Source organism: Oreochromis aureus, linkage group 5, assembly GCF_013358895.1.
Source record: "Oreochromis aureus strain Israel breed Guangdong linkage group 5, ZZ_aureus, whole genome shotgun sequence".
Taxonomy (NCBI): Eukaryota; Metazoa; Chordata; class Actinopteri; order Cichliformes; family Cichlidae; genus Oreochromis; species Oreochromis aureus.
In genome coordinates, this window is record NC_052946.1 from 31755437 (window position 1) to 31768151 (window position 12715).

General features: G+C 37.7%; 1 protein-coding gene across 2 annotated transcripts in view; it reads right to left on the reverse strand.

Annotated features, from left to right (window-relative positions):
- LOC116320305 (membrane-associated guanylate kinase, WW and PDZ domain-containing protein 3) overlaps nt 1-12715 on the reverse strand; it is a 124528-nt gene that overhangs the window by 87472 nt on the left and 24341 nt on the right. The gene's annotated exons all lie outside the window — the stretch shown is intronic.

A 12715-nucleotide genomic window follows, 5' to 3' on the forward strand; every position in this document is an offset into this window, starting at 1 on the left:
TACAGCACTCAGTGCCCCAGTCTAAGAGCCAACCCAGCTGCTCTATTCTGAGCCACATGCATGACTAGTCTGTCTGGAAGAGACAGATAGCCTGACACAACACAGCCACTGCAACTGCTTCCTCAGTGATGAACGTGAGGAGAGAGCTACTGGAATTATGAATAAAGCCAGGGTCTACTGAAGTCATTCCACATTCTGTCAGAAAGTGAGACAGACAGCAGTAGTGGCAAATAAAAATTCTGTCTACTGCATTTGTTAATTACATTTTTTTTTTAATTTGAATACACAGCAACGGCTGTTGGTTTTAAATGTAATGTTCGAAGACATCAAAATATCAAGAAATATAATTAGTTCATTCAGCATCATTATTTTTAACTGCATTTGCACAATCCTCCCTGCCATGTTATAGTCCAGCAGACAGACGGCAAGGCACATTTTCTCGATAGGTTCCCTCCTTTTCTGTCTTGTAAGTGTATGCTTATGAAGAAGAGTCACAAACCCCCAGGAGCAAAAATTTTTTTGCTCATGTCACATTTGTGCAGACACGATTTGCTCTGCTCTAAACAACCGTGCGCCTTTCCCTTTTGCACTGGATTGATGTGCCCACTAAAGTTACATGACGTCTGCACTTTTTTCCCCTAGTGATATCAGTATCAACATTCAAATCAAAATCATTTAGGTACTGACTCAACCATTACTGCCCTAGGATTTTAAGCTACCATAAAAAAGATAAGCAAACCTCTTACAATCTATAAATGGATACCAAAGCAAACACCCACTGGAAATAAAAAAAATAACTACATTTAACAAAAAAACAACTATGATCAGCCCCAATATACAACTGAAATAAGAAATAACTGTTAAAAATGGCTTAAAATGTTACATTTTACTATGACCAAAAATCAATTTTAACCCTAAGTCTATAGGGTTGTTAGAAAGCTCAGGATTGATGTTGATTATCAAGCTACTTTGGTTATCTAAGGCACTTGCAAACATAACATTATTTGCAGCAATGCATTATAATAGAAGTTCCACACTGTACAGTTGCCACACTGTAGGCACTCCCAGTGCACCCTTCCTTCCTTCTGCTTATGCCTCACTTTATATTGCTGCTATTGATATTTTGCTGTGAAAGTTCATAAAAAAGTTTCTTCTTGGCTACTTTGTCTATTTTTAGTATGTCCCACCACACAGAGGAATTTTTCTGTTTTGCTATTACACAGAATTGACGAAGTAGCACTTTCACATGAATTCAGCGGAGAGCCATGAATTGTTCTACCCTCCGTTCTTGGTGAGATCTGCTATATATTTGTTGAGTCTCTACGGTGCCACTGCGGACTTCAGTCTTTTCAATTTAAAAAAAATATATATATATTAACATTACACACGAAATGAACTGTTGTAGTAGAAAAGGAAGTGTTTTTATAGTCACAAACTGCAAAATGCACTGTATATGTAAAGTGGAATATAAGCAGGGATTGGTTCCACTTGTTACCTACACTGAAGCCTAATGCTTCACACTGTTTGCGTATAACAAAAGTGTTTCAGGCTTTGCGAGATGTCAACATTTTCAGCTGCTCTAGATGACAAAATATGATGTAATAAATGTTTGAGAGCCTCTCAGTTTAGGTGGATTGCTCTCTCTGTACTTCACTGCCCCTTTGGTGTTTTCAGCCGGGTGCTGTTTGTTTGATAGAGCTGTTATTCTGCTCTTATGGAACAAGCCTGGTGTCTAAAAATTTCTGTCAGTGAAGTCTCTGTCCTGTAGAGCACACTGGGTATCTATGGTAACCACAGCAGGGACAAAACCACAGTTTTGTTTATTGTTTGTTAGTTAGTTTGTTTTATATATATATGTCTGCAACATATAAGGAGGTATAGCTCTGAAATTACAGTCACAATTTTCTGCACCCTATGTGAGGACATGCATTATGGATATCATGACATGTTTTCAATACTAGAGTATATTATGATGTTTGTTCCTGCGGTCTTTATTTAATGTAGACAAGCTCTTGTTCTTTGATATCAACATTTTGGTCTCACATGATTTTAAATTCCCAGTCTCTTTTAAAATTTACTTAAAGTACAGTACGCTGGCTTCAAGCTCTAGGTTTTCTAAATTCTAGTGCCACACGGAGTAATATTTATAAACAAAAATGTTTTTCCTTCTGACTCCTAAGATACGGCAGTCACAGTAAAGAGCTTTTCAAACTAAAAGCTGGTCACTGTAACCAAGCCGAGTAAATCTCCTCTTATGGTATTAAGACGTTAACTTAGTAGCCAGCTTCTCTAGGATGTTATCATGGGATAAGCAGATTATAGAGCTAAATATCTTTATGAGCACTAACACGGGCACCCTACAAAGTGGTTATTTTAATGATGCAATTTCTTACAACTGTCATCACAGCAATCAGGGCAGCAAAACGGCACAGCTGCGCAGCTCTCAGCACTCTGATGATCAGAATTTGTTTATGCTGTTTAATTTCTTTAAGATTATTAGTATAAAGTCATCTTGATTATGCCACTAAATAAAGCATAAAACCACAAAAAAAGAATCTTTAGATCAGTCAGTGCAGCAACACAAATAACAGATCTTAAACTCAACTTGAGAGAACTCATTAAGGCACACATACACACAAACTCTTAGATTATCTGCTTCACTGTGTGTGTAAAAGGAAGGAAACGGAAGGGGAAAGTCCTCTGAGTTTCATATGCCTTGACACTGAAAGGCCTGGACAAGGCCCATCAAATCCCCAGTGCTGCTGGTGACAAGGGGACGGAAGCAGAGCTGTGAAGTGACAGGTGTTTAGCTTTGACTAGTGGGACACTAAAGCTGGACAGAGCCCTCAGGACACATACAGCCCTCCTTAGCTACATCGAGTGAAGTGCTGACATGGAGATAATAAGGAGAAAGGCTTCAGAGATATGGGTTTCAAAAACAAAGATCAAAGAAGTCAAATTGGTAAATTTGAAACAAAAGAAGAGCAGCTGCTGCTTCTGTGTGCAGTAGCAGAGAAATGATGACAGCTGCTGCACATCTGTTTATGTACATTTTTTATTAAAAAGAAAAGAAAGAAAGAACATTAGTGACTGCCATTGATTAATCTTATTTGCCAGTTGACTGATGGCATTCAGTGAGGCGAATATCATTCTCTAGCAGTCCTTGGTTTATTATTTTTATTAGTACATCACTAATACATACAAAGCAACCATTAAATGTTTAATAGTAATAGTTACTGTCAATAATTGCCATAAATATTCAATTAAGGAATGCTGAAGTGTCCTTAGCCAATACTGGACCCCAAATTATGAGTCTGTGATACATAAAGAACCACATTATTGTGTATGTGGGTGTACGTGGCTTATAGTGTACAAATTCTTTGGCTAATTAATAACACTAGAAAAGCATTATATAAAATGCCGCACTAATTATCATTCCATTTAATTACTTGTCTAATCCAATTAACTTGTTGTTTCAGCCCAAAATCTTCTTTTGTAATGCACTCTAAAGAAAACCAACACAGTGAACAAGTGTTTTTATCTGAAAAATTATAGTTTCACCATTATTAAACTGCAGGTAGAGAATGATGATGTGGAACTGCTCAACCTGCCTGACTAACCTCAGCTGGTCAGCTGGCACTGTGGCAACACTGAAATCAATCACAGTACAATTGTGGTACTTCCAGAAAGAAATACAGATAAAATCCTTGTGGCTGAGCAGCTCACACACACAGTTCCTATAAAATGAACACTGAACACAAGCATTACTTTTCCAGTTACAACTTTAAATATACAGTCTAGATATATGGAAATGTATAATATAAACAATATTAAAAAAAAAGAAAGTAAATCCTCTTTAAATGTCAATGTTTTATGTGTCCGGACATAGTAAAAGTAATCTTGTTCTTAGCAGGTCCTAAAATCCAAAATAAACTACAAAATAAGATAAATAATGATACTGTGTAATATATTTTTACATGCAATGCTCATAGAAACTGAAAAAGAAATTCATTAACTACAACATAGACTCCACAAGCCTCGGTCAGCATGTTAAATGTTAAAGTTCAGCACAATTAAAAAAGACTAAGCAATCATGGCTTGTTTGGAAGGGCTGCTAGCAGGAAAAAGCCTTTTCTTTCTAAAAAGAACATGGCAGCACAGCTTAGGTTTGAAAAATTGCATCTGAACACAACAACACAACACAAGAAAGAAAAGAATCAAACTGTTGCAGTGATGCAAAGTCCAGACCTCTGTCCAAGTGAAATGCTATGGTGGGACCACAACAGAGAGCTGTGCATAAATGGAACTTTGATGAACTAAAGCAACATTGTAAAGAAAAGTGACCTATAATTCCTTTATAATGATTTCAAAAATTAATTAAGTCACACAGACAATATTACTTCAAGCTGTTACTGTGAACTGTGGTTCTACAAGCTACTGAATCACGGGGTGTACTTCTTCATTCTGGTTTAATTTCTGTTAAATAAATAATGATATGGTGTGTAATTTCATGTGTTTTTGTTCATCTAATGTTGTCTTTAAGACCTGTTAGGGGCTACATACATTTTTATTCGTGGCCTGATATATAAAACCTTAGAAATGACAGAGGGCGGGCTTTCTTTTGACCAATGAGAGTAAACTTATCCTGAAGTAAAACAAGGTCTTCTCCCAAAACATCAGTTTTTCACATTACAGGGACTTGTTTTTGTCCCCAAAAGAGAGTCCTCACAATGTGGCTGTGTAAACACATTTATGTCCCCATAAAATGACAAACTCAAGTATACACTCATACACACCTCCGGGGCTCCTACAGAGTCAGCACAACTATCTCTCATCTTTTTTTCTGCAGCACCGACTAATGAGCTCATGATGAGAGATTTACTAAATCCCAGCTTGTATTTTACAGCAGAGATATCAAGGAGGAAAGCCCCAGTGAGGGATTTTTTAAAACATTCTCAGGAATACATAGAATGTGTGTTTTTCACATCGATGTAAAGAAATAAGCAGATGTGAAAAACACATGGAAATATCATGGTGAAAAATAAAATGTACTATTAAGGTAAGATATTTCAACATTGCCTATATTTAAGCAAAAACTGGTGATGATATAGCAGTGGGAATATAAATGATGACACTGCCATTGTTATCTGTGGTATATTTTAATGAGTGCCCCACTGCCTGTGTAATCATCCCTTTAATCTGCCCCACAGCATTTATGGAGTGGAATTTAAGACATTTAGTTTGCGAAGAAGGGTTCCTCCTCTAAGGGCCCTATTTGACATGTCTTGCCATCTGAAAATCTCACACAGATACTGTACACACACACACACACACACACACACACACACACACACTGCACTGTTTCTCCCACTCTGCACTGTTTCTCCCACTCTTCTTTGTATTCTTTTTTAAATCATCTCTCTTCATGTAGATTCCTTAGTAATACTCAGAGGTCCATGGCATCTTGCCATTAATCTGCTACTCCATCACTTCGGTTGGTCTGTGCACAAGCAGTGGTTCAGCTTGACTGATTGGAATTATTTCAAAATGTTATATTCAAAAAACTCCATCAAGACATACTCGGTAAAATACTTCCGTTCTTTCCAGTGTTGTTTAAATGAGACGTTGGAAGAGTGGAAACAACATTGCAATTTCAAATGCAGTTAACAGCATGTTTTTATAAAATTAGATCTGCAGCTAATTATTTTCAGTACGGACTGACTTGTAAATGACTAATTAATTGGTCATTCATTGTCTAGTATCAGAAATGATCAACAATCGCAATAGTACAGCGGTACATCTGTGTCGCTTGAATGGTGAAAGCCCCAAAGAAAATCATGTAATTCCTTATTTTTTAGACTAAACATTAAAATTATTCTGTACATCTTAAAATGGTGTTTCCTATTCTTGTTGTGTCTTTCACAAAGCCTTTAAAAAACAAACAAACATTAACTGGAGATTTTCTCTTTTTTTTTAATGAAACATATCAAACATAACCAGATGAGAAATAAAAGAGGTTGAAGCTGCATTAAAGCGGGTGACATGAAGTAATCTCACACAGTTGTCATATATTCCCCCGGCTTTAATGGCAGTAAAAGTCTGAGTGAATTCAGATGAGACATTTAAGTGATCTTTTGCCATTCCCAGTGACAGCTGCTGACAAAAGCAGGAGGTCGCTTTGGTGAAGGTGAAGACGCCCTCTTTCTTACCCTCCGTCTAAAGACATGTACGAGAAGAACGCAGGTGAGCATAGAGAAAAGGGGAAGGTTTGGCAGCTGAGGTCCTAGCAGTCTTTTCAGGCATTCATTATTTAGCCTGTCTAAAAATACATCAGAGGCTGCCTCCCTTCCAGCACATGGTGCATCTGAATTTCACAGCATCCTGCTTTCAGCCATTCAGACTGCTTGATCTACTGTACATCAAGGTAAACGCATGTGCGCGCAGACACACACAAAATGTCACAGTTGGGGAAAAAGGGGCACGGATACATTTAATTACAACACAGAAAGAAATAGAACAGGGAAAATAGTGACAATGACCTTTTTAGGAGTATGTTACAGATATGAAGCAAAAGGCTGTCAATGCTCAAATCTTAGTCCTTTAAAAAAACATTTAAAAGCACAATCAATTGTGCAAGATGGTTAATTTACACCAACAGCGCAGCATTATGACAGCAATTTGTACACAAGCAAGCAGAGCCCACAACACCTCAAGAAAATTAGCTAAATGAACCAGATATGCCTCACAGGCAGCGTCCTCTTAGCACCATGTATCCCTGATGAGTTTCTCATACTGCCTCCTGTTAGAAAGTCCTCTGCGTCTTGGGCTTGTAATGTTAGATGCAGTCCATGAAATCAAACATCTAACAGGTCACAGATTGGACAGCACTCACTGTTAATTGCATTGGGAAGAGAATGTCAACTTAATTATTTCAGCAGGAGCTGGAAATGATGCCTTGCAAATCTATTAGACACGTATGCGATGCGAGTCATGTTCTGAGTCTCACAAGTCAATAAGCAGAGAGTCCACCAGGACAGACGAGAAGTCCCATTAGGCCAGCTATGGTTTAGAAGTGCACGATACGATCATCAACATTATATGTGATCTGATTAAGGCAAGACTTTTGTTTGTTGAATGGAGTCAGTTTTAGAGGAATCTGTGTACTGAACAATGAGTTTTAAGCTGCCTTCACATCAGTTGCAAACACAGATTATTGTCATGTTATGGAGGCAGAAAAAATAAGTTATTTTCAAAAGAAAATTAGAGCTCAACTTGAACATTTAACTATTTGGACTGAAGCACCTATCATCCAATTTCAGCTCACTTCATTGTTGCTTAGTTACTTAGCAACTTTATCACTGGATTTAGTATTTTCTCATGTTCTTTTAGCAACTTTCTTTTAACAGGTTGTTGGCGACAAATTAAGCAAATTTGTCCTGCCATGCCAGCATGAGGGCCTGTGCTCTCAACATAACCTACGTGTGTGTTTGTCAATTAGTGCTGTGGTTATAAAATCAGAATCTTTAAAAATTAATGCCTTTAATTATACTGTAGGACAACTTTTGAATCAGTGCTGTGGATCACTGCTGAAGCTCCAACCCCCCCCCAAAAAATTGGGACACTACTAACAAATAGAGGTCTTCAACTTACATCTTTAAATTCCTCCTAAACTCAATCATATCTTGTTCACAGTGATATAAATGATCATAAATAAATAAGTCATCATAAAAGAGCTAACACTAACTAACTAAAAGGCTTGAAGCTTTTAGTTTGATTGATTAGCTTTAAATGAACATAAGACAGATATTTTCTTATTTTAAAAACTGGAAAAAGGATATCCAATATTCTACTTTTTTTTCTTGCCAAATGCAGATGTACTGGAATTCCTTCTTTATAAAAAGATGCAATTCAATTATATACATGGGAAATTAGTTTACATAAAGGCTCATTATTTACAGAAAAACAGGGGTAACTGCTTAGTGATTTTTATTTTGCTTCTATTGCACCAGCTCTGTGTTTGAGAGTGAAGTAAACAGATCAATTCTGCATTTAAGCATTATATGGGAGAAAAGCCAAACACAAATCATACAAGCCACCTCACATACACACTACCAATATCAATTGTCTATCAGTCATAGCCAGATACTATTCAAATTGAGATCTAACATCTGTGCAAGAGCATAAATGAACGCATCATTTGCAGCTTTGGCCTGCATTTACACACAGAAACCACTTGAGGTTCAAAATTGCATGCTTAAGAAAAAAACCCAGTGTATGCATTTATCACAAACCTCAGCACTACCCCGTTTTAAATGCTGCACAACAGTTGAAGCAATGCCCCACTTATGAGCAGGGACTGATGGGAACACAGCTTTGAGGGAAGTAAAGTATTGGCATGGGAGAAAGGACCAAGGAAGGGAAAAGCAGACTACTTCAAAGAGTGAATGTGAGCCGGTGGCTCAAAGCATGCTGATTGTACGTGACGTGAAATCTACAGCAGGATCTTGGCAGCCTGACAGAGCAGATGGAGATGAGATTTTTTTCATCACTGAAGGATATATCTGATAACTATCGAACTTTGTGAATAATATCTTCACTGTAAAAAAAAAAAAAAAAAAGTCTGCTTAGACTGTCATTTAAGATTAAGGCAATAATTTACCGATACATGCAAATAGCTCATATTTGCATCTTCTTAAATCTTGTGTGGAAAACAGTTTTCAGCCACAGGCCTCAGATTGTATCGCAATTTTAGCTGAGAATATAAAGCTTAAAAACAGGCGCCACAATCTAAGCAAAGCACTGCCAGAAAGTTGACTGAGTCACTGGTTCAAATAGTCAGCTTGAGTTTAAGATAATAGAAGATATCCCATATTTGAGATATTCTTTAATATGGATCGAGCATGTTGCCAAAATCCTGATTCATTAAACATGAAATAACTGATGTTTTGTCCACTTGGGGGCAGTAGAAAATTGTGAGCACAACATTAGCATATAAGCTTCCATTAGAAGTCATCCTTCATTGCACTAATCTGCCCTAAAGTGCCACAAGGCTCTAGACTAGGCTCTCTTTTATTTTTCCTCTTTATACATCCTTTGGGGTCCATTTTGATTGAAAAACTCTTTTTATTTTATCATTTGATTATCAATCTTTTGTCAGTAATGAAACTCAGCCATGTGTCCCACTAAAGATCAAAATATTTCACTGGACTAACTTAAAATACAATTAATGTTAGTTATAATTGGTTATAGTCTTGTCAGCCGTTCCAGTTCCTGTTAGTGATGTTTCCTCATCTGTGACTCATCTGAACTCTGGTGTTCCCTGAGGCTTCACCGTGGAGAACAAATGCAAACAGATGAGAGACAACATGAAGAAAAAAGCACACACAAAAAAATATAAAAGAGGACAAATGAATGAAGAAGGACAATGCATGGGAAAAGGAAAAGTTCTGCATGACTTTGTTAAGACACGTGTCAGAAGCTTCAGTCACAAACACTGCTTTACTGACTTTCTTTTTTTGGGAGCATTTATAAAAAGGGATATATTCAAACCCTCAGACAGTGGCTACAAATACGGAGAAAAACAAGGCACTAAATTACAACTTTAACAGACAGTAACCACCTAGCAACAGACATCTCCAATCTGCTGACCATCTCTGCTGAACACATAAGAATGACACAAAGAAACTCCACCTGGCAAGGACGCATAGGTATCTGCCTGAGGGTGTTAATGCACACACCTTCATACTGTCTCATGATCCAGCACCTCTCTAACCTTTGCTTAGAGCAACAGGAAGTCCCTGTGCTGTTCAGCCTGGTCACTGTACCAAAGAAGGCTTGTCCTAGTGATGACAACAACTACAGACAATGAACGCTGACCTCAATCATTATTAAGATTCCCTCCAGCCTTGCTTGAACATTGATTAGACCCCCTCCAGTTTGCCTTTGTGAGTGAATGTAGTTGACAATGCTATCAAAGGGGATTGTTCTGTCCCTGTTTCTTTATCCTGTGCATTTGGGACTCTAGGCACTACACAAAGACTCTGTCAAATAAAAAAGCTTACTGATAACTCCGCAGTTGTAGTCATCAGGTGAGAAGATGTGTTAGAGTTTCTAGAGGACTGTGTGGGCTGAACCATCAGCTCAACATTAGCAAAAATGTTTTTAGAAAAACGCAAAGATCTCCTAATATCACTTTTTAATTAAATGAGTGATAGGGGACATGACATAGGAGTATAAATACCCAGGAGTCCACTTGAACAGCAAACATGCTATGAATATTTCTAGTGAATGGGCTTTTTTATGCCCTAGTGTGCTGGAGCACAAGCCTGACATTTTTAAGAAAAACAAACCTCAATGAGCTATTTCAGAGGATGTGCATGATCGGGGTAATCTACATGTAAATAAGTAGGAAAATGCTGTGAAAATGTCTCCATCATGAACATCATCTCCCTGCAAGAACTGAAGTTCTTTCACCGGGGCTGTGACATTCCAGTTCAATCAATCAAACAATCACAGTATATGTAAAAAGTTAGCTGATGAGCCAATCTGAACAAAGCTTTGCACTAAGGTGGACATAAGATACTTACAGACATTTTTACATTCTTATGCAACGTCCATTATACTAAGATTCACATTTCCTTTAATATTGTTTAAAAAACTACAAACTATGAGGTAACTCTGAGGTAATGTTCTTCTGATACCCTCAAATTTATGGGTTTAACCTTTAAAACAGGGAGAACAGAGCTGTATCAGAGATAACAATATTTTAACATGAGATAATTACTACTGTTACTTAAGGAATTAAAATACTTCTTGCATCACTGATAGACAAAAAACAAGAAGAAACGGTTGTTAACGGTTGTTAACAAGTAAGATATGTTGGATCTGGAAATACAGGTTTAGAGAGGTGGATATATCCTCCCTCTGAGTCAACAGCAGGGCAGGCGCATCTAGTTATTCACTTCAGCTTTTTACGCCTTTAACAAGAGCCCTGCGCTCTCGTCCAGCTTTGCAACAGACAATGGACTGTTTATCTCAACCCTCTCTTCCTGTCAGCTCTCAGGACACATGTGGGCATGTTCATTCACCCACCTACAAAAACGCCTGCACGTGCACAGCTCAATTCCATCTGTGTAAGCACAATGTAAGGATGCATTAAGAACTATGAGTAAAAAAAGCCTTTTCCTCTTTACAGGCAATGCTTGAGTGATTTACGCTTTAACTTGAGAGCAAGTGGATCAACACAGATGCATACCTTACAGTTCTCTATGGCAATGTCAGAGAGAGAGTGTGTGTACTTATTTCTTTATGTTGTGGGGACATAAACCTTTTTATACACCGTTACATTGTGGACATTTCTAAAGCTATTAAAGTATTAAAGCTAGGTTAAGGTTAGGTTTAGGTCAGGATGACAGGAATATTTAGAGTTAGCCAAGTAGTGCGATATGTGGGGTTACAGTATGCATTCAGAAAATGAAAATCTAAGGAAATGCAATGCCCTTTGAAATAATGAAAACAAAACAGCATGTGTGCATGCACTCTTATGCATGTGTGACTTAGACCACAATTAATGTGTGTATAGTATGTGTGTCTGCATGTATTTGTCTATGGACGGGCCAGATGGGCAAAAGTGAAGAACAGAGCCAAATGAAAAAAAAGGATGATAGCAGAGAAAAAGAAAAGAGGAGGGAAAATAGGGAGAGAGGGCACTTGGAGCGGAAATGCTTCAGTGCCTCTGTGGCCTGCCACCTCGTATCACGGAGCATCCACTGACAGATGAATGCAGGAGAGCCCAATAATAGAAATGCTCAGGAATAAACGCCCAGATAAAAGGGGAGGAGCGCTTCCTTGCAAATTGATGCATAAGGATGGCGGTGGCTAGCCAGGGGTCCGCCATTTCAACCACAGCTTCGCCTCTCAGGGATGATGCAAGCACAAGTAAAAACCTGCATGAGGCCTCATTTTAATCTCAGTAAGATGGGTTAGGTTTTTGTTAGCCCAGACATATTACTCAAGGTGGCTAATTTTACCATTTTCTCGGTTTCCCTTACACTTCTGATGAAACTGCCAAAGGGTTATAAACTGTGTTTATTATTTGAGGAGGTCTGATGTGAGGGCTAAGTCCACATTAGCCAAGTATTTATGTTCTATCAACAGTACATTCCATTAAATTATGATAGCAAGCAGACTGCATATTCTTATTGTTAATTATCTGTTTATAAAAGAACACATTATGAAAACAGCCGACTACAAGTGAAAGCCTTTCGTTTAAATTACTTTTATTAGTGGCATCCCTCAAAAGGGCCTCATCAAAGTCAAGAAAATTAATTTCAGAATCCTAAAACTGGTCCAAAGCATTATACAGGGATATTTAGAAAAGACCTATGTTAAGCATAAATGTATTTACATAATAGCTTTACAAATAAAATTTGCCACACAAGTTCCTTCCTGAAACAGATCTACTTTAATTTAAATCATCCAACCAGAAGAACTGATTGGAAAAATGTCATTTTATATTTTAAGTGCAATCCTGCATTTTCGAGTAAAGTGCCTTAAAACTGTTTGACAGCTATTTAAAGAGGTCATGTGAAGTTTTACTCTACATTTAAAAAACTGTTTAGATTAGACGTACATTCTAGAAAAGATGGCTGTAGCTTGACCCAGTATCGCGACAAAACTTGTAATAGGCACACCAGTGTCCATTTCACATTTTGCC